At 38.6% G+C, this 23,922-nt stretch overlaps 1 protein-coding gene across 1 annotated transcript in view; it reads right to left on the bottom strand.

Moving 5' to 3' along the window:
* LOC100019242 (zinc finger protein 883-like) overlaps nt 1-23,922 on the bottom strand; it is a 49,035-nt gene that overhangs the window by 19,508 nt on the left and 5,605 nt on the right. The window lies entirely within an intron of this gene.

The raw sequence follows: 23,922 nt of genomic DNA, 5'->3' as shown, positions 1-23,922 counted from the left end.
CAGGGAACTGAGAGCATGGTCCTGGGTTAAAATCTGGCCTCAGATACTCCCCAGCTGTGGGGCTCCGAGCAGATCGATAGCCTTTACTACTCTACCTTCGGACAATAGACATTTAAATGGATAATTAAAAACAAACAAACAAACAAACAAAAAAATAAACACACCTAAGGAACTTTGAAGAGCCTAAAGGCTATATTCTAAGGCATTTCAGACTCCAATGATTTATAAAAATCTCTGTATTCTATTGCATTTTTTGTTATGGTTTAACTTTGTGATTTTAAGTTCATATATTACTGGATTCAATATTATTCTGCTTGAACTGAAGGTTGATTGAATTTATTTTGAATGTACTTAGTTGTTAAAATTCTGTTGTTTTTCCCCTATAACTGTGTTGAACAAATATTATTGTGAATAAGCCCATATATGAAAAAACAGCTTTTTTTCTATTTGGTGAGGATAGATGGACTTCAGAACTGGTTATAATTGTATTAACAACCTTTTGAAATTTTAATGTGCTAAATATCTCAAATGATTTGATTTTAAGGGTTTTTTAAATATGATTTTTGGAATTTTTTTTAACAATCTGGTTATTTTTGCCTGCCCCTACCACGAGGTAAGGCCCATTAGCTGAAGTGAAATACATTTTATAAACCCCAACCTTCCCACATGTGAATGGAAGTTGGGCAGTTAATTTCAGGGCATTTGTACCCTTAAAAAGCCTCCAAAAGGAGCACCCCTTTATTTATACTCTTCAGCTCACTACTTTACTTGCACCAGAATGATATATAGATTTCTTGATTATGTTCTTAACCCTAGATGAGTTTTACTTTGTTTAAAAAAAATATGTTTATTACCAAGGTTGAAAGATTGCTATATTTGTAAAAATTGTAACAAATGTCCATCAATTCATAGGTTTGAAAAATGTCATACAGCAACTTATGTGAAATATGAAAGTGTGTTTGTTTGCTATTGTAATTAATTGGGCTATTGAGAATTTTGGGGATTTTGATATCTACATATTTGTACTACTGTATTTTTAAAGATGAAAAAATTGTTAACCTTGTTCAATTCATTTGACTTCTACTCACAGTGATCATGGCGAGACATTAAGAGGAAATGGATCTCATTTTTTGGTGAGAAAGCCTTGAATTTTATATTTTCTTAACTGACACAGAGTGTCAATGATTATAAGCTATATTTTTGAATGTTTTAAAGCTCTTTTATTATTATATATTTCTTGCATGTGCAATATACTTTTTCAGTTTTTTTCTCTCCTTTTTATATTTGAAGCACATGTCACCAGCATTAAGATTTTCTTTAACCTTTTGATTTTTCAGTACTGCAATTGTAAGATACATTTGTCAGAACATGCCCAAAAAGCTTGTGACTATAAAAATGATGCCACTAATTATTTAAATAAATTATGGGACTTTGCTTAATGATTCTGTCTGATTCCAGGAGAAGATATACACACAAGAGCCATTTCACAGAGCCAAGGAAAGGCCAATCTAGGATGGATTGATGCACTTCTAGGCCAATACAAAGGTCTTGAACCTAGTGTGAAAACTCGAGGTTACTGTGTTTTAACATGTGTTATGACATAGGCTTTCCTTGTATCCACACTGTAAACCTCAAAATTCCTTAGACTTATAAATGTTGGAAATTTCACCATTGGGATATTTCATACTTGGAAATTTTCTTACTGATAGTCTATTGGAATGGGAACCCCATTGGCATGGGAGGTTCCTTCTCTTCCCTTCTTCAGATTACTTTAGGACAGAAACCCTTTGCTGAACAATGGAAAGGACTTTGACCTATGCTTAAGCATAGAACAGGAATTTCTTTGAGTCTTGATTGATTTTAGAATTGATACAATGGAGATACTTGGAATAAATCCCCACCCTATTCAGTCCTAATAGGATTGAGTAAGGGCTGCAGCCTAGATCAAAATTTAATTATTCCAATCTCTACCCTACTCAGGTTAACAGGATTTAGAAAGGGCTGTAGCAAAGGAGTAAAGATTTAATCATTTGAAAATATGACCTTCAACAGACATGTGCAAAAGCCAGAAACCTCTGGGCGGTCCTGGGTTAAGCTAGAGCCTACACTGGCACAGGGAAATTGATGAAGAGTGATTGGTAGATGGGAGAACTGAGGGGAGGAACTTGGAGGGTTTTCCTTAAAGATAGGGGGTCTGAAGACTCCAGAGGAGGGAGTTGAGAGTTGGTCGGTGTGGCTCGTGTGGGCTCTGAGAAGGCTTGCTCGGAAGGAAGCTGAAGGTGGGGGCTCTGAGACTGTTTCTCCATTTTGGACACGTGAGTAATAGGGACTGATCTCTTTTCTTTGCCCCAGCTATCTAAGGGCTTGGGCCTTTTGGCCCAGACTAAACAGAAGGGGTATTTAAGCCCTATTCCCTTCTCTCCCTTTTCTCTCTCTCTATCTCTAATTCCTTCCTTCCTCCTGTTTGTAATTAAACTCCAAAAAAGGCTGACGGCTGACTTGAGTTTTTTCATTTAGGAATTACATAGCTGATTCCTTGGCGACCTTAAATTAATATATATCAGTCTTTTAAAGTGATTCCCTTGTAACATTGTGGCTGACCACACGGGAGTCTAAAGAATCCTCTCAATAAAACTTTTGAAATTCCTTGCCTTTTTACTATACCGTCTCACCACTTAGTCCTTTTTTTTTTAAACAAAAAACTTGGCTTAAAGACACAGCTGCTAGAACACGTGAGTATAAAAAACCTTTTCTCTTTTCTCCTTAAGTTAAATTGGAATCAGCAGTTTTTTTTTTCTTTTTCTTCCCTTTAATCTTAAGGGATAGCTGGGTAGCTCACCGGATTGAGAGCCAGGCCTAGAGACAGAAGGTCCTGGGTTCAAATCGGACCTCAGATACTTCCCAGCTGTGTGGCTCTGATAGACAGAAAACAGCTGTTTTAAATCTCAGCAACAGGACTCTAAAGTCCTGGCTGGAAGAACTGTTTCTAAATATCCTTTCCCTTAAGGAACAACTTCCTGGATTAGAAAAAAAAAAACCCTGTGGAAAGTTTGTTGCTTTGCCCTGCTCCCCACGTGGTTTGTGAAATTACAAAATATATATATAAAAATGAGTACTACATTCTTTGACAATTATATGGCAGCTGAAGAAGTAGGGGCATTGAGGAATGAAGGATACCTCCAAATTTTTATATTAATAGGTACTGTCATTTTTGTACTCCTCAATACTATATTTAGAGATGAAAAAATAAAAAATATTGAGGATAAAATAAAACAAAATGAGGATAAAATAAAACAAAATGAGGATAAAATAGAAAATATTGAGGATAAAATAGAAAATGTTGAGGATAAAATAGAAAAAAATGAGGATAAAATAGAAAATATTGAGGATAAAATAGAAAATATTGAGGATAAAATAGAAAAAATTGAGGATACAATAGAAAAAATTGAGGATAAAATAGGAAATATTGAGAATAAAATAGAAAAACTTGAGGATAAAATAGGAAATATTGAGAATAAAATAGGAAATATTGAGGATAAAATGGGAAATATGGAAGATAAAATAGGAAAAATTGAGGATAAAATGCAAGCCCAATTAGAAGATCTAAAAAGTTTCTTACAGGATCAATTGGCAAACAACCACTCTACCAGAAACAGACCTGTTTCTGAACCTTTGAATGAGGAAATTTCCTTCCCTGAAATAGAGATGGAAAACACCTTCCCTATAGCCCAGTTAACAGACTGCTTCTCTCGTGTAGTGCAAATCTTGTCTGAATTTAATCCCCAAAACCCTTCCCCTGCAATCCCAGCTTCTCATGTTCCTTCTCCTACAGAAAACCAAATTCCAATGCAAGGGAGATCTTGTCCTCCTAGAGAAACCTGTCCTTGTCAAACTGACCCACAGGTGCAAAATTCAACTAGAGGCCTGTTTCCTCTAAGAGAAGTACCTGAAATAGGACGAAATGGGGATGTGGTGACTTTAAGACATAGGATACCGTTTACTCCCCAAGAAATAAATGAATTTACACGAAATATCCCTACATATGAACAAGATCCTTTTCTAGTAACGAAAAAGATGGGAGACATATTTTTTCAGTATAATCCGTCTTACAAGGACGTTGAGAGCTTACTACAGGCTTTTTTAAGTGAACGTGAAAAAAATAAAATAATTGCTCATGTCAACAAAACCCGGGGGCGTAATGCAGCACATTGGCCATCTCAGGATCCCCAATGGGACTATAATAATCCTGAGGATTATCTACAACTATACCGTTGTAGAGAGGCCATCCTCACGGCCATGAAGGAATGTGCAGACAGTACAGATAAGTGGATGGAACTGGAAAAAATTAAGCAAAAGGAAAACGAAACACCCTCCAGATTCATGGACAGAATTATTGAGTTTGGGGACAGATACTTAGATTGGGACTTAACTAAAGAGAATAGTTTAAGACAAGTTAGAAGAATATTTGTAAACAATTCTTGCAAGGCAATTAAAAATTATTTTAAAACACAATGCCCAAGATGGTCAGATATGGACCTTGAAGAATTGCGAAAAACAGCTATATATGTTTTAAAGGGAAATGAAGAAAAGGAGAAAGAAAATAATGATGACATGGAGGAAATGAAGAAAAAAATGAGATGTGTAATAGATAGGATAACTAAATTAGAAAGTGGGCATGATAATGAATCAACGACAATTGCCCCTCTCCAGAAATCCAATTATCAATCCATTACTTGCCACTTCTGTGAGAAGAAGGGCCACAAAATGATGGAATGTAGAACCTTTCTTAAGATGTTCGGAAGGAATACACAGTTTAATAATAGTTTTAGAAATAATAACTATAGAAATTATGATAATGGTTATAGAAACCAGAATTCTAGAAATTATAATAATGACTATGGAAATAACTATAATGAATATAGAAATAAGAACTTTAGAAACCAGAATTATAGAAATAGGAATTGGGAATTTAATGACAATGCTCAAATTGAAGAAAATTTTAATGATAATACTCAACAATATATGAGAAATGGCGCTCGTCCAAAAATTACTCGAGGTACTAATGACCCTCAGAGAGGTGCCCTTCAGGGGGGTGCCCAAGGAATATCCCAAACACAATGATGGTGCCCGGGGGGGGGGCTGGGGCACAGGAATCAGAGGATACAACCTTTGATTGCCCAGACCCTAATGTCCTACTACCCGTTGTCCCTATCCACTGCCCTCCCCATACTAATGAACCCCATGTTACCTTAAAGGTGGGTAACACCTATTATGATTGTCTATTAGACACCGGAGCTTCCTGGTCTGTATTAAAGAGAACACCTGATTTACAATGTTATTCTATTGGCTCAGAGAATGTAATGGGAGTATCAGGAATAACCCAAAGAGTTAAAAGACTTCCTCCTAGAATGGTGTCTGTAGGACCCCTAGAGGTACAACACTCCTTCCTTTTGATGCCTGACTCCCCTTTAAATTTGCTGGGGAGGGACCTTCTATGCAAACTCAGAGCCACAATAACCTGCTCCCCAGATGGCTCATTATCATTAGAAGTACCAGAGGAATCTTTAAATTTACTCCCTGTACTTCTCTCGGAAAACCAGGAGGCAAAAGAACCTTCCATTTTTGAAATACCTAAAGATATACCAGAGTCTCTTTGGGCCACATCTTCTTCTGATGTAGGCTTACTTAAATCTGCTGTTCCTGTGCAGATAAAAACTAAATCTAGCCCACCTCCTTCTATCCCTCAGTATCCCCTCTCAAAGGAGGCAATTGAGGGTATTACACCAGTTATTAACTCATTAATAGAACAGGGAATAATAATCCCTTGCAAATCTGAATACAACATGCCCATCCTGCCAATTAAAAAACCAAAAAAAGGGCCCGATGGCAAGCACATCTATAGATTTGTACAGGATCTAAGGGCAGTGAATAATCACGTTATAAAGAGACACTCCGTAGTTTCTAACATACATACTATTATTTCATCTATTCCTAGCACAGCTACATACTTTACAGTAGTAGACTTGTGTTCAGCTTTTTTATCCATACCAATACATGAAAACTCCAGGCATATTTTTGCTTTCACCTGGAAGGGATCACAATATACCTGGTGTCGGCTGCCACAGGGTTATGTCGAAAGTCCGAGCTTATTTGAGCAAATTTTGAGCCAAGACACAGACAATATAACATTTAAAAATAGCAAATTAATCAAATATGTAGATGATCTACTCTTGGCTTCAACAGATGCAAAAACATGTCAAGAAGATAGCAAACACCTTCTTTTGGAATTGCACAAAAGAGGACATAAAATCTCTAAGGATAAAGTTCAATGGTGTCTCCAAAAAGTAGAATATTTGGGATTCATCTTGACTGCGGGTGCTCGTTATATTTCTCCAAAACGAATTGAGAACATTCAAAAATTGAGTGCTCCTACCACTAAGAAACAGCTGAGAGCAATTTTAGGAGCAACAGGGTTTTGTAGACAATGGATTCCTTGCTATGGGGAAATCACTAAACCCCTTATAGCATTAACAAAGGATTCGGTTCCTGAACCCCTCAAATTAGAGCCTGAACACTTGTCAGCTCTAACAGATCTGAAAAAGGCTATCATGTCTGCCCCTGCTCTAGGCATCCCAGATTACAACAAGCCATTTACTTTATATGTGCATGAGCGAAGAGGAGTAGCCTCTGGTGTGTTAACTCAGACTTTGGGACCTTCTCAGCGCCCAATTGCTTATTATTCTGCCCAACTAGACCCAGTAGCAGCAGGAGCACCACCATGCCTTAGAGGAGTAGCTGCTACAGCCTTACTAGTAACAAAAACCGTTGATTTAGTATTGGGATGTCCATTAACAATAATGTGCCCACATGAGATTGAAGCATTATTGGTAAAACATAGAACACAGGCATTCTCGGATCAGAGAATTACAAGGTATGAAATAACCTTATCAAATAGTGAAAATATTACCTTGAAACGCTGTTCAACTCTTAACCCTGCCACCTTGCTTCCAGATTTACCTACTTCAGGAGAACCACTACATAACTGTGAAACATTAGTGTCCATGGCAGAAAAGCCTCGAGATAATCTCTTGGACACTCCCTTAGACAATGCAGATCTGATTTTATTTACCGATGGTTCCTCCTTTATGAGGGATGGCATACGTTACACTGGAGCTGCCGTAGTCTCAGAATTTGCCACTGAATGGTCAGCTTCACTACCTTCTAACATTAGCGCTCAAGGAGCAGAACTCATAGCTCTAAAACAAGCTTGTATAATTGCCAAGGATAAAAAGGCAACAATTTATACGGATTCTAGATATGCTTTCGGCATTTGTCACTCAGTTGGGATGCTATGGCTCCAAAGAGGATTTTTAACCTCAGCTGGAAAATCCATAGCTAATGCAGAAATTATTAATGAAGTTCTTTCTGCTCTCAAACTGCCTAAAGCCCTAGCTGTAGTTCATTGCTCTGCCCATACAGGTGGCTCTGACCCTGTCTCTAGAGGAAATGACCGAGCAGATGCCACTGCAAAACTAGCAGCCATAGAAGGACCTGGATTAATTTTAACATTAACAACCACTGATAATTTAAATTTATCACTCTCCTATAATGAAAAGGAAGTGGAAAAATGGAAACAAAAATTTAAAGCAAAACAAATTAATGGAGTATGGGTGTCATCTGAAGGAAAACCCCTGCTCCCTAGAAGTTTCTATAACCAAATTTGCCAATCTATTCATAAAAATGGTCATTTTGGCACCCAGGGCATCGTGGACTCTGTCAAGAGAGTATGGATAGCCCCTGGTATAACTACTGTAGCCTCTAAAGTATGTTCAGCCTGTCCTATTTGCCAGGCATATAACCAACATGCATATCGTGGAAAAGCCTTTGGGGGACGTCCTCTGGCTTACACACCTTTTGAACACCTACAGATAGATTTCATAACAATGCCAAAGGCTGGACGTTATAAATTTTGTCTAGTAATTGTAGATCAACTAACCAGATGGCCGGAAGCATTTCCTACGACCCGAGCCACAGCAGATTTTGTTGCAAAGATACTTTTAAAAGAAATTATTCCTCGTTTTGGCCTACCAGCATGTATTGACTCCGATAGAGGTAGTCATTTTACCGATTCTGTCTTAAATCAAATATATTCTTGCTTGGGGATAACTCCAAAATTCCATGTTCCATATCACCCCCAGAGCTCAGGCCAAGTGGAGAGGATGAATAAAGAACTTAAGACTATGATTGGCAAATTATGCACTGAGACCCATTTAAAATGGCCTGAAATTCTCCCTCTGGCCCTATTTTATCTTAGAAGCAGGCCTAGAGGAGACTTACATATTTCACCATTTGAGATGCTTTTTGGACATCCGCCTATACAGGCTAAGCCTTTCTCCCCGGCTTATACATCGCTATTAGGGGGAGATATTACTATTGCTTCCTATATACAGGAGTTACAGCACAAACTACGTGAACTTCATGAATCCGGAGCTGCAGTACAAGCTGGACCATTAGACTTTTCTCTGCATGACCTGAACCCAGGAGATAAAGTTTATATCAAGAATTTCAAGCGAACTGGAGCAACTGAACCTTCATGGGAAGGACCATTCCAAATATTATTAACTACTCCAACATCTATAAAGATTGGAGAAAGAGACTCTTGGATTCACTGCTCACATGTGAAGAAAGCATCTTCTGCTGAGACTGATTGACTCTATCCTATCATATGAATTGTGACTCTATCTTATCATATGAATTGGAGATAATAATCCATAGACAAATGGATGCTATTTTTTTTTCAAGAATATATTGAATTACTGATTTTTTTCTTATTTTTTCTTATTTCTTTTCTTTTATTTTTTCATCAGAATATTTGATTTTTTTTCTCATTTTTTGTACTGAAGGTACACATAATTAATACTAATATTATTTTTCCCTGCAGTAATACAAGTTAATATATATACTCTTGCTATAATATCAATATATGCCTAAAAGCTTTAAACTATGGGAACCTGCCATTTATTGACAAAATATTACTGGACTGTGATTAATGTTTGTGTCTGATTCCAGGAAAGGGGATAAAAACAAGGAGCACAGACTAAACCTGAATAGTGCCAATAGAGCACACATGAAATATTAAAGTGAGACTCGAGGTTGCGACGCTTAACTTATGTTTAAGTCATAGGACTTCCTTGTATCTACACTCTTTTCGAAGTACTCAAACAAGTACAAAGCTTGACTATCATGCTGGCTCCCTATATCTCTGAAGGAAAAAAAAATCAGACAAGGGAATGACATTTCCCCATCAAAATAGAATTCTAATTCTTTTCTTCTTATATTATGGCAACTTCCTGTAGTCTTGGCTACAAATGGCTAAGTGAAATATTACTGCATTCTGTCCTACATACTTGTGGGATAGAAATTACTTTAAACTGGACCTATACAAGGTCTATTTTGAATTTTTCTTATGTTTTTGATTATTTTTCTATTCTTTTGATAATTGACACATACACCCCCATAACTGAACATTGCATTCTGAGCTAAACTTGATATTTTTTTTTTAATACTTACTTCAGGGGGGATTGTATTTTAATTTAAAATCTAAGAATTTTTTCATTTTTGAATTTTTTTTGTTTGAGATTGTATTTTTATAATGATTCAAGACTTTTGTTTAAGATTTTACTTTTATAAAAAATTTCAAAAGATTTTGATTTTGTTTGAGAAAAGATCTTCAAGAAAGAAGCTTGAAACTTTTATATCCAGAGAATGAACTGTTGCAGAAAGATGCCAAAAACCTACACTTCATCAAGAAGATCAAGAATGAACTTTGGATATGATTGATTGGACTGAACTTTTGATTGAACATTTATTGTAACATTTATGCCAAAAGGGACTGCCCCTAATTTGGCTTTCTGTCAATGTGCCTAGCAAACATTGGCTTTGCTTTCTTTTCTTTTCTATTTCCTCTCTCACTATTCTAATTTCTCCTAGAAAATTGAATATTGTGTATATCTTTAGTTAGAAGTGAATTTAGAACTACAAAATGATTATGTTAAATGATCAATGGGGAGACTAGTCTCCCAATGATCATCAGGGGGGATTGTAAACCTCAAAATTCCTTAGACTTATAAATGTTGGAAATTTCACCATTGGGATATTTCATACTTGGAAATTTTCTTACTGATAGTCTATTGGAATGGGAACCCCATTGGCATGGGAGGTTCCTTCTCTTCCCTTCTTCAGATTACTTTAGGACAGAAACCCTTTGCTGAACAATGGAAAGGACTTTGACCTATGCTTAAGCATAGAACAGGAATTTCTTTGAGTCTTGATTGATTTTAGAATTGATACAATGGAGATACTTGGAATAAATCTCCACCCTATTCAGTCCTAATAGGATTGAGTAAGGGCTGCAGCCTAGATCAAAATTTAATCATTCCAATCTCTACCCTACTCAAGTTAACAGGATTTAGAAAGGGCTGTAGCAAAGGAGTAAAGATTTAATCATTTGAAAATATGACCTTCAACAGACATGTGCAAAAGCCAGAAACCTCTGGGTGGTCCTGGGTTAAGCTAGAGCCTCCATTGGCACAGGGAAATTGATGAACTGTGATTGGTAGATGGGAGAACTGAGGGGAGGAACTTGGAGGGTTTTCCTTAAAGATAGGGGGTCTGAAGACTCCAGAGGAGGGAGTTGAGAGTTGGTCGGTGTGGCTCGTGTGGGCTCTGAGAAGGCTTGCTCGGAAGGAAGCTGAAGGTGGGGGCTCTGAGACTGTTTCTCCATTTTGGACACGTGAGTAATAGGGACTGATCTCTTTTCTTTGCCCCAGCTATCTAAGGGCTTGGGCCTTTTGGCCCAGCTCAAACAGAAGGGATATTTAAGCCCTATTCCCTTCTCTCCCTTTTCTCTCTCTCTATCTCTAATTCCTTTCTTACTCCTATTGTAATTAAACTCCAAAAAAGGCTGACGGCTGACTTGAGTTTTTTCATTTAGGAATTACATAGCTGATTCCTTGGCGACCTTAAATTAATATATATCAGTCTTTTAAAGTGATTCCCTTGTAACAACACTCACCCTGAGGATACTCACAGACGAGTATCCCCGAAACCTTGGCTCCTACTTGGCTTCTATAATCTGGTCCCTTTCTTTTCTGCCTCTCATAGTGTGGTACCTTTCTGTAGTCCTGGCAATGACTGGGTAAATGCATCATTACTTAGATCATTTTGATTGGGCCCTGATTGAAGGACCTGTTATAGATTTATTTTTCTTCTACTTGGAATTTTTACACATAAGACTTTGATAGTCTATATTTTCATTCAGAAAATTTTCTTTTCTTTTGGATTTTCTGATGTCTTTTTAATATCTCTTGCCAATTGATTCATATACCTCATACCTCAGCCATGCATCCCTAACTGATTCTGAATCTTTCAATCACCCACAACATGGGGGAATGTAAAAAAAAAATCATTATTTAAATTGCAAAGTTTAAATTCCTTTTGAGAAGAATTTTAGGTAAAGAAGATGCTACCTCTCTGAATCCAGAACTGAACTGTTGGAGAAGCCACCATGAGGAAGCGTCCAGACCACAAGTTGCACAAAATTGAACTTTGGGTGTGGTTGATTGAACATTTATTTGTATGTATACTTTTATGCCAAAGGGGACTGCCCCCTAATGGCTTTTTGTCAATGTGTTCAGTAATTATTGGTTTTATTCTTTTTTCTCTTATCCTCACACTATTGTAATCTTTTAAGTTTATTATGTTTTTATGATCCTTTGGGGGGAAAATTAATTTTTCCAAAAATGATCACACAGAGAAATGTAAAAAATAGACTCGAATACAGGCCAGATTTGAACCTAGGACCTCCCATCTCTAGGCCTGGCTCTCAATCCATTGAGCTACCCAGCTGCCCCCTGTATTTTGTAAAAAATAGACTCGAATACAGGACTACAATCCCCACGAGCCTTTGCTCCACTTCCCCAGAATGCCTTGTAATCTCACCTGGGCCGAGATCGAGAAGGTATTTAAGCTGATTCAAAGGCTTTTGAGGGGCTCTCTCTTGGCTCTTTTTGGACTTCTGTTTTGGAGCAGGCACATCTCTTGCGTGATGTGAGGTTATTTTGTCTAGGCCTCTGGCCTAGGCACATGTTTCTTACTTGTATATTCATTAATCTTTAACCTTTAACAAACCTCTAAAAATATAATACTTCTTGCAGAGAGAAACTAATTTCTACCTGTCTCAGATGCCTCAGTCTCCCCGTCTCCCCTAAATTTTAATTGTTACAAGGCCAGATTTGAACCTAGGACCTCCTGTCTCTAGGCCTGGATCTCAATCCACTGAGCTATCCAGCTGCTCCCGGCGCAGTTTTCTTGAATGATTTCCTGTAGTATTATGTCCAGCCTTTTTCTTTTGTCATGGTATTCTGGGAGACCAATGATTCTTAAATTGTCTCTCCTTGAATGATTTTCTAAATCCTCTGTTTTGTGAATGAGGGGCTTCATATTTTCCTCAAATTTTTCATTGTTTTGGTTTTGTTTTATAGTATCCTGCTGCCTTGTCAGGTCACTTAATTCTAGTTGTTGTATTCCGGTTCTTAAAGACTGGATTTCATCCCTTGCTTTTTGGTCATCCTTCTTCTATTCTGATTTTCTTTGGAGGTCATCTTTCATTCTCCTTACCTGATGTTTCATCTCCTTTGCCTCATTTTCAAGCTGGTTGATTCTGGCTTTCAGGACACTATTTTCTATTTCCAGATGACTTATCTTAGTTTTTAAGTTCTTTTCCCAATTGTCTTCAGCTCTCTTAATTGTGTTTTGAATTGCATTTTGAGTTCTTCCAAAGCCTGTATCCAACTCACTAGGATTTCTGACTTATTGTTTGATGATCTGTCCTCCTCTGTGTTTGCTCTCTGTTTGTTGCTTGTGTAGATGCTATCTATTGTAATTTCTTTTTTCTTTTTCTGTTGTTTGCTCATATTTACCCCTTCTTTACTCCTCGTGTTTGTCTATGCTGTTGCTCCTCTCTCTCTCTCTCTCTTTTTTTTGGTTTTGGGATTTTCTGTCAGTATCCCCTCTTGGAGCTTTTTCAGGAGATCTCTCTTTGCAGTCTGTGGGGAATGGGTGTTGGAGTTTGAGCTTCCCTGTCCTCTGGAGGCTTTTGATTTAATTAAAGCCCAGCAGTCCCTGAGGAAGGGGTGTTTGAGCTCTGGCTTCCCTGACCTCTGAGGACTTTTGATGGGATTAAGTTCAGCTAGGTTGGGCTGGGTGTGCTCTGAGGCCAAAGCCTCTTGGAAGGCTGGAGCAGTATGGAAGTTCTCAACAGCTGTGACCCATCTGCCAGCTCAGCACTCCCTCTCCAGCTCCTTCCCCACCATCTGTGTTCGACGCTCTGAGCGTGGCACAGCCCTGCCCACAAGGTACACCCTCCAGACCAGAACCTTTGACTGCCCGCAGGTTCCCACTACCGCTGGAGGTTTAGCACTCTAGGTGGGCAGGGGGAGGGGTCCTGGGACCTTCCTTCTCCCTTCCCCTTAAACCCAAGTGTTCTCGAATTCCAGCTTTTTGGGGGGGGGGCGTATCTTTTGAATTGAGTCCAGCAGGAGGGTTCCCTGGCTCTGTCTTGTTAAGTTTGATATCCAGTCCTCTGGAAGCATTCAGTTTGTGATCAGTAAAGAAGGGTATAAAGAGGTCGGAACCTTTGTTGCTTCTAAGCCACCATCCTCGTTTTGGTCACCTTAATAATGAATTTAATAATGCATTCCGGTATGGGAGACCAAACTACCTAAATTATTTTGATATTGGATGCTACCATAATTCACAACAAGAATCAGACTTGAATACCATGCAAGAATATATCAAAGCAGGTGCTCATCCAAAATATTCCTAAGTATCTGGTGGGAATCCCCAAAAACTTAATATGCAAAAAGGTGCAACTTCATTATAAAGGTGTGCCAATAACTGTACATTTAAAGATCAGGTCTATGGAGAAAATGGTCTAGGATCTATGGGCAATGAAATAATAACTAATGAAAATGACAAAGAGATTTTTAAAACATGGGAAATTAGTACAGGAGAAATCAATGAAGAATTAGTGAATGAGGAATAGGAACAAATATTGAGTTTTCCTGATCCTAGTATTTTAGCTCATGTAATGCCTGTCCATTCTCCAGAAAATAGGACAGAACCCCATGTAACTATAAAAATAGGAACACAAGTTTTGCGCTTGGACACAGGTGCTGCAAAATCTGTGTTGCAGAAATCCCCTGAACAGTGCAAAGCAGTGGGTTCAATAGAAGTTGTGGGTGTGATGGGAATACCAGAAAGAGTAAAGAAATTAGAACCAAGAATGGTTTCACTTGGACCTCTAAATGTAGAACACTCTTTTCTTTTAATTCCAAATTCCCCAATGAATCTAGAGGGTAGGAATCTTCTTTGTAAATTGAGAGCAACTATAGTATGTACACCAACTCAAGATATTTCTTGAAAACTCCCATCAGAATCCCTAAACATCTTCCAGGTAATATTCCTGGATACAGTAGAATCAGAAGGGGAAGGGAATAACATCTATCAAATACCAGATGATATTCCAAAAGGCCATGGGCTACAGATTCTACAGATGTAGGTTTATTAAAATCAGCAACCCTTGTTAAATTTCTAACTAAAGGAGGTCCACCAACATGTATTCCACAATACCCACTTAGTAAAGAGGCCATTGATGGGATCACCCCAATAATAAATTCTGTATTGCAGCAAGGCATAATAAGATGCATCTATGCATCTCTGAATATAACACCCCAATTTTACCAGTTAAAAAACCCAAGCTAGAGGCCGAAGGCTGAATATCAATTCTTTCAAGATTTAGGAGCTGTCAATGATAATATAGTGAAATCTTACCCAGTTGTACCAAGTCCTGCTACAATTATTTCATCTATCCCAAGTCATGCAAAATATTTTACTGTAGTTGATCTATGTTCTACTTTTTTTCTCAATACCTATACACAAAGACTCACAAAAGATATTTGCATTCACACGGCAGGGAAATCAATATTCATGGTCCCATTTGCCACAGGGATTCTGTGAAAGTCCTTCATTGTTTTCTCAAATCTTAAACAAAAGATTTGAAAATTATTTAGTTCAAGGATAGTAAGCTTATTCACTTTGTAGATGATCTACTTCTAACATCAGCATTTGCAAAAGTGTGCCTCTGTGATAGTAAACATCTGTGTGAGCTCTACGAGAGGGGACACAAAATATCAAAAGCTAAACTTCAATGGTGTCTTTCTTGCATAGAATATTTAGAGTTTGTGTTATCTGAAGGTTCCAGAAACATTTCCCAAAAAAGAGTAGCAGACATACCAAAGCTGAGTACCTCTAAGACCAAAAGGCAACTCAGAGCCATCTTAGAAACCATAGATTTTTGCAGATAATCGATACCTATTTATGGTGAACTTACAATACCACTGACTGCTTTAACAAAAGACACTGAGAAAGACCCAGTGAAGCTAAAATCAGAGCATTTGCAAGCAATTGCAAAGTTAAAAGAGGTAATATTATTAATTTCTGCTCTTGATATCCCTAATTATTCCAAACCATTCTCCCTCTATGTCCAGAAGCGAAAGGGGTTTTGACACAGAGCCTAGGACCAAACAAATATCCTATTGCATATTATTTTGTTCAACTAGATCCCATAGCCCCAGGAATAGCTCCATGCTTAAGAGGGGTTACCAAATCTGCAGATTTAAGGTTAGGCTGCCCACTGAGAGTTTATTGTTCACATGAAGTCGAGGCACTTCTCTGAAAGTTCAGAACGCAGGCATTTTCAGATCCACCCCTGGCTAAATATGACAAAGTGCTTTTGGGGAATGAACATATAATGTTAAAGAGATGCAGTACCTTAAATCCAGCTACATTGTTACCAATTTACCAACACAGTGGGAACTACTGCATGATTGTGAAACTGTAGTGCAATTAATAGAAAGACCTTGAGGAAATCTGTCAGACACACCTCTTGACAACCCTGACCTGATCTTATTCACAGATGGATCATCATGTATGCCGACTGGAATAAGATTTACAGGTGCTGTTGTAGTAAGTGAATTTGAGACCCTAGAAACCTAAGTGCACAGGGAGCAGAATTAATTGCTTTAAAACAAGCACGTGAGCTTGCAAAAGACAAATGTGCAAATATTTACACTGATTCCAAATATGCATTTGGAATTTGCCAGGCTGTCAGTTCTTTCTGACTTCAGAGAGGATTTTTAACATCTAGTGGGAAAAGAATCGCTCCTGCAGGAGCAGGCTAGTAATGAAGGGCTTTGAATGCCAAACAGGGCATTTTGTATTTGATCGAGGAGGCAATAGGGAACCATAGAGGACTTTCCTGAGTAGGTGGAGGTCAGACCTTTGTGTCACTTTGAGGGCTAAATAGAGGATTGCCTGCAACGGGGAGAGCTTGGTGAGAAGCAGACCTCTCAGCAGCTATTGTCACAACTCAGGGGGAGGTGATGAGGGGTTGGATGAGGGGGGTCATCTCAGGGCAGAGGAAGGGGGTATATTTCAGAGATGCTGCCAAGTTCTTGGCAACAGCTTGGAGAAGGGATGATGAGATAATGCAGTCCAGGATGACATCAGCTCAGCATTACTCTCTGCTTCTGAAGGGAGGGTGAAGTCAGGAGCTCCAAACCCCCTATTGAAGGAGAAAACTCATCTCGCACTTCTTTCTTTTATGGAAGCTTCACTTTGGAACTCCTCTGACTTCTCCACCCTGCTCTCTGTTGGGTGACTCCTAGTCCTCTGTAGGATTCCAGGACCAATCTCTGACCTGAGTCACAAAAGGCTCAGCTCTGGTCCGGTCAGACAGCATTCCAATGCATGATTTATGAGCAGACCATGTGGTCTTTGTTCTGGGAGTTTGAAAAGAGCAGGCTGAACTTACCACGCCTCTAGATTGTACGGCATGGATTTGTCAAGCCAATGTAAATCCACTATGTACTGTTGCATATGTATTACCTACCTCTGACGACATTACATCAATAAAGTCAGAATCAGGCACTCTTTCCTCCTCTTCCTCTTTCGCTCTCTCACTCTAACCTGCCTGCTGGCCACATGGATCTCTCCTGTTATGGAGAGCCAATGTGCCTCTAAAGATCTTCTTTCTTTATTCTCTTTATTCCTTCTCACCTCACTCCTGATTCCTAAACCATGCATTCTGGGTTAATTATTTATCTTTCTTCATTGTATGCCCAACATAGGAAGATAAAAGGGGAGCTGTGTCCTTCCACAACAAGATATGCTCTAATGTCTATCCCTGTTCATTAAACTCTCCCTCAGACTTCTTTCTCCTCCTCAAAGTTATAATCCTGTAGATATTCCCTTTGTGTAGTGGCTGCAGGACAGACTGCTACATCCTCTTTCAGCTCTCTTTCAGCCCTTCCTCCAATAGAGTGGAAACTCCTAGAGTGCAGAGGCAGTCATATTTGTATCACCAGCACTCAGGACAGTAGCTGGCACTTGTAATGGGAAAAAGATAGAGATATGGATAAGATTTAAGAGAAGTGGAAGGCTGTCTTTAAGGTACATGCTAGGAACTCTAGAGAAAGGACTTTAGCAGGCAGAGGGCAGAGGAGGAGCAGCTTGTAAGGGACAACTGTTAGAGTGAGTGACTTCCTATGGTAGCCAGGGTCTCTTCCTGTCCTGAAGGGAGGAGGAAAGGTGGGCTTACCAGAGGCTGGCTACCTCAGCCTGTCTGTGGAGAAGGAAAAACCCTAAAATCATCTTTGGAGGTTCTCTGTCTAACTGGAGAACAACTAACAAAGGATCTGACTAGACCTGCTGTGTTGTTATCAACTATTCAGAAGGTTTTGTCTAAAATCCTGTCAGGTTGGCTTTGAGGTTTTACTTCAGGAGTTAGACCCACTGGGGTTGGACTTAGCCATTTTGATAGCAATCATAATGAGTTTTGGAGACAGCTTTTGAACTCAATCAAATCAACTACTGAATGTCAAATATAGGCAGCTTGGCCAGCTCTTTTTGGGGAAAGCCTTGGTAGAAATAGGGAGCTGGTAAGTTAGCTTGATGACCAGAAGACTCCCTCTTGCGAGGGATGTAGTTTGTGGTGGGTTGGATAGCTTGATCCCATAGAGTTAGGGACATGTTTTGATCCTCAGTTTGTACCCTCTCTTTGAATAAATAGATACTGATTTTATATAACATTGTCTCCAAGGCATTTTGCCCAACTGGCTCACTGAGAGAAAGTGATTCTGCTTTACTCTCACTAATAGGGGCTAGAATACCTGGAGACCATGGTTGGGTATTTAGGGAGTTCTCTAAATGGAAACTACATCTATCCACTTGTGTTCTTCTGTTAGCCTTCTGGTTTTATTAGCTTTCTTCTGTTTTTTTTATACTACGGCTAAAAAAATGTCTGAGACAGGATTTGAATTTGTGTGTTCGGTGCTTTATGCACAAGGACTCTGAGGTTGCTCCAAGACAATGATTTAAAACACCCTCTAGGTAGCTTCTGACCCACTTTTGTTTCTGCACTTAACTGCCTTCACTAAGAAATGTGTGAGGTTCTATTCACCTAGTGGGACAAGCAAAACATGTCTGAAAAGGATTTTAGGCTAGAGGAAAGACACTTCCTGCCAATACTCTCCCTAACACAGATACCTGACCCCAATGACGGCAGTCCTTGTTGGTTAGATGCCCATATATGTATCAGGTAAAATAGGGTCTAAACTGGTCCAGGATCATTGGAGCAAGTTGGACAATAGCTCCTAGGATGGCAGGCAACCATGAATCCCCAGGGCCAGCTGTCAGTTGGGGATGGCAGTGTGATTGGTCAGCTGTGACCACCCACCATCTCTCTTGGATGATGGTCTCACAGTGCCCCCTACTGGAGCCAGGCCAGCCTACCATTAGGCACTGCATTTTCCACCCATGTGGTCTCAGGCGATCCCGCCCTTGGAATCCTTGCATTCTCTCCTCTACTCAGGAACAGCACACCCAGACCTCCTTTTAAAGCCACAAACTCCATTGCTCCTGTGTCAGATAGACACTGTGCAGAAATGTGGCCTCTTGGAATGTGCATTTGTCAGGCTCAGTTCCTTAATGGGATTCAACCTTCATTGGATTCTAAGATGTTATCAGTGATAGTGGTATCCAGATGGCAAAGGTATCAATAAGCAATGTTGGAAGGATTTAAGATGATTACAAGAAGGTGAAGTGAAATAAGGTGAAGAAACCTAGTCAAGGGATATATGAACACAGTGCCTTCTGAATGGTGTGGAAGGTCTTATTAAAGCAGCTGACATCTTTTATGGTGGTTAAAAGAATGATAGTATCCCTAATGGCAGGCAATATGACTGAAGAAGATGGGGAATCTTTTTAAGGGAGCTCCTGGTGGGGTGGTAAAACCTTTTTCTCATCCCTTGTGACTTTTATTTCCAATGGGCAAGATGAAAAGAGGGGGAAGGCTCTCTATGTACAAGGAAGTGTGGAAGAGGCATGCATGCAAAAGGCAAGAAGCTGGAGATGGGTCAGCTGTCAGTCAAATGAAGATTCCTTTTAGAATGTGACTGGGAAACAGTTGGAGGCAAGAGCCAACTGCTTGACTGGATTTCAAGGCTTTTGGCTTGCTGACTGACCTGAAAGAAGAAGCTGGTTTTAGCTCTAGGACTTGGGATAATCGAGTTGGAGGTGACCTGGCTGATTTGAAGGAAGAAAAAGATGGACGATTGTCCCTATAGCTCTCTCTGACTGTCTCTGTTTCATGATAGTGACTGAATTGCCATTTCTCTCAATATCTTCGGACCTAACACTCACTGTAGAAAATAGGGATACCCCACCCCTCTTACCTCCATCCTCCACCCTTGTCCTGTCTTCCCCAAATAAACCCTTTGTTTGAAAAAGAAGATTAAGAATTATTTCATTGAAACCTCACAGCTCACACTGAGTGACTTGAAGGAGACTGAAGAAAGGGGATGGGAGGCTGAAAGGCTTCTGAAGAGGGAGGTACAAAAGGGAGGAGGTTAGGCAAAAAGAAGATAACGACCCGATCCATTAGTTATCCAGTATCCATCAATATATATTCCAAAATATCATCTATTACAGAATGGCACTCCTAAAAGACTGAACTTTACAATCCCTAAGAAACAGCAGAAAAATGTTTAAGCAAATACTCTCTGGAGCTGTTGTGCTGGCAGCCATTACTGGATTTTGGCTCTATAACATCCCCTATAGCAGAATGACCAGCATGATTTTTGATTCTCTGGATTACGTTGGAAACACCACCATGTTCATACTCCAGTTGACATTTCAGAGTGAAACTATACTATGGCAGATTTTGCCTCAAGTTTACATCATTTCTATGGCAGCTTTACAGACTCTGACCTAATTGAAGAACATCTATAGATTTGTAATTCCCCCAAAGGCAGCACAGATAATGGTGGTGGATACTAACTTGGAAAATGTTATTAAGAACTTATTTGAGGAATTTATCAAGGCTAAAGGGTTAGATAAGGACAAGAACAATGGCCAGGCAGATAGTGCACCCAAAGAAAAAGAAAGAAGGGCAAAGAAATCAAAGGTTAATGCAAAGGGAAATGACAATGACAAGGAAACCAAGTGTGACAGTGAACCTTAAAAAAATTTTCAATTAAAGGAGGTCACTAAATTATCAAGTACAGCTGGTGTGTTACAATCAAAAGTGCATAGACAGTTTACAACCCAGGAACTTGAATCCCTGAAGAAACGATTTCCAAAATTTATTGATCAACCCTTTAAGATGCAGGAAGAACTGAAACATGCTTTCAGGATCTTTGATCCAGACTTCCAAGATGTAGAATTTTTCTTGTCTGAACTATTTAGTCCCCATGAGCATTGCCAATTCATTGAGAAGACCAGGTTAGATAACAACCTGACTAGTTGGCCCACAGAGGAGTAAAAGGAAGACCTAGATTTTGCAAATCCCACAAACATGACCTACTTAAAGAAGTGTAGGGAAGACTTGCTCCAAGCTATTAAGCTCTGTTGCTCGAAGCTTAATGCATGGAAAAGATTTGATAAACTCATGCAAAATAAAGGGGAATATCCAGCCACATTTATAGATCATCTCTCTGAAATGGCTGAATCGATTATGGGTTTAGAGGCAAATAGTGAGGAATCTACTAATTACGTGAGAAGACAGTTTCTGAAGGGATGCACACCTCACTTAAAGAACTTTTTTAAACATTATTTCCCAAAGTATGATACTGTGAGTCTGATTGAATTACGTGAATTACCTCTGATTGAATTACCTCCATGAAAATCATTCAGAACAGCATAAACAAATGCAAGATTTAAAAGAAAAATTAGAGGTGACAGAGAAAAATTTAAGAGACAAAGAGATTGGGGAAATCAAGAAACTAAATACTGTTAGGACTTACGTAAAACCTACTTACAAACCAAAAACAGTACAGAGGGAGACTAGGCAATGCTTTTTCTGGCACACAAAAGGACACCTGATTAAATATTGTTTTCTGAAAAAGAAATATGAAGTAAATGACAATAAAACCACACAAGCTACATACAGAAAGTAAAATTCCACTTGCTATTCTCATTGTAAGCTAAAATCCACACAACAGGCAACTGATTTACAGGAGATGTATAATAGCCTGCAACAGGCTATTAAATCAGGAGCCAAACCGAAATATTCAGACATGGTTAGGAAAGAATTATGAAGCCAGGCCTATAATGTATGTAGTTTGGTACATGGAGATAGAAGAAATACTGAAAAAGAGACTGCTAGAATTAATAGGAAACATAAAAGAAATGGTGAAAACTTAGTACAAGAAAGTGAATCTGTGAGTGATAGCTATTTCAATAAATCAAGAGAAAGGCAGAGATAAGTGAAACAAATTGATGCAGAAATTAAAGACATCATGTCTCAAATAGCAACAGAGATAAGAGACTTAGAGAAAGGCTTTATAGTAACCACACAGGAAAAAAGTGCAAATCAAGTCAAAACATTCTTGGAGAACTTTTTTCAAAGTAGATTGGGCACTGGGATTGAATTGTTCAAAAGTAGAAGAAAGACAAAGTTACAAAAACTCAAGCAGGAGTTAGTGAGAGATGCAGAGAAATATAATTTCAATTCCCTACAGGTTACTGTTACTAGAGATGTGAATACTTTGAAATCATTCACAGAATTGCATAACATCCCACCAAACTCAGTTAATTCTTCCAACAGCTATATGGCACAGATACCCTTAGAAAAAACATCTACTTTGAATCCTGAACCTGAAACTGTCCATACAACAATGACTGATTTAGAGAATATAAAATTTACTGAAAATGAAACTGACATTACATTTGAAAACAATAATCCTATTCAAAGTAATGGAGGTGACATGACAGTTCAATTTGAAAAGATGAATGGAATGGAAGTCTTAGTAAACTGAAAGAACAACCAAGGATTCAAATGGCAGACTTGAAGCCAACATTCTAAGTGGCAGAGGGGAATCTGGCCAAATAGACTTATGTGAGATAAGCAACAGTTATAATTTAAATTAATGTTCCAATATAGTAGAGGATATAGTACAATCAGCCTTATATGAAGACTTCATAGGAAATGAGTTAAATCCAAAAGAGTTAACTAATCCAAATATACAGCTGGCAGAGGGTAGCAAAGAAATGTACAGTGACTCAGTAGCAATACACACCTTAGCTACATGGCCAGAAACATATGTATGTAGCACTGTGGGAAAGAATAAAGGCACACATCCTAATGATGCAGGGGAACATGCAGATGTACTACACTTATTCCCAGAACAAAACATCATAGAGTGAAAGATTTGTATCTCTACACAATCAAAAGAGAGGGAAAATGAACTAAACCTTCTAGCTGATGATAGAGAAGAATTTATAAATATTAGTAACAGCATTGGATATCTTGAAGAAGAAACTAACCCCATATCATCAAGTTTACCAACTCAAAACAAAAATCTAAAGCTTAGCAATGAGAAACAACCAAAAACTGATTTGGGAAATATAAGAGCTGGTGACATAGGCTTAGATCAACACACAAAGCCAGAGTTAACAACACCTGACACAAGTTTACATGGCACTGAACAAAATCCAATAAATAACATAATGATTGGATTCAGTGAATCAGAATCAGATACAGAGTCAGAAGGAATACCAGAGGGTGTAATAATAATGGACCAAGATGATATAGAACAAATGCCTTATCAATTTTATAAGCTTTATGAGGAGGTAGACAAAGAAGGGGATGTGTGGGACAGAAGTGAGAAAATTGAATACCTGAACCCAGTACAATCAAAATCTTACCAAGCTTATGAAGATGAGATGTTTTTTGGGCACAGAACAAGTTGTATACGATTAGAAGAACTTTATGCAAGATTAGAGGTTGATAATGAAGATGACTTTATAGAGAAGTTGAATTACTTGGCTTGTACAGATAAAGATTTTGAATGGGAAGGAGGATATCAAGGAACATATTAGAAAACTGGAGGAGGAAAGATAGATATACAACTTCACATCTATTCTCTAACTTAAAAAACATGACAAATACCATTCATTCAGTAAGAATGAAACCAAGATTAGTTGGAGTTCCATAGGGTAACATACAACACAAAACCTTATGAGAAAGAAGATTAGTCTTAGGTAGAAAAGAAAATATTCCAGCAAAAGAACAACTAAGTAATTCAACAACAACAAAAACACTCCTAAGCTTGTAGCAGAAAACTCCAAATTCATAACTATAACAGACACAAACACCTAGAATTCTATGGAAGCCTGAGTGGTCTCCTCTGTCAGAGTTGAGGGGGCCTGAAGGGTGGCTGATGGCTTCTCCCTTCCTTTGGGCTGAGCAGTGTCAGACACACATCAGGGTGTTCATCCACATTGTCTGACCTGGGCTAAGAA

Source organism: Monodelphis domestica, chromosome 3 (assembly GCF_027887165.1).
Source record: "Monodelphis domestica isolate mMonDom1 chromosome 3, mMonDom1.pri, whole genome shotgun sequence".
In the NCBI taxonomy this organism is placed as follows: Eukaryota; Metazoa; Chordata; class Mammalia; order Didelphimorphia; family Didelphidae; genus Monodelphis; species Monodelphis domestica.
This window is presented reverse-complemented; position numbering and strand designations above follow the sequence as displayed.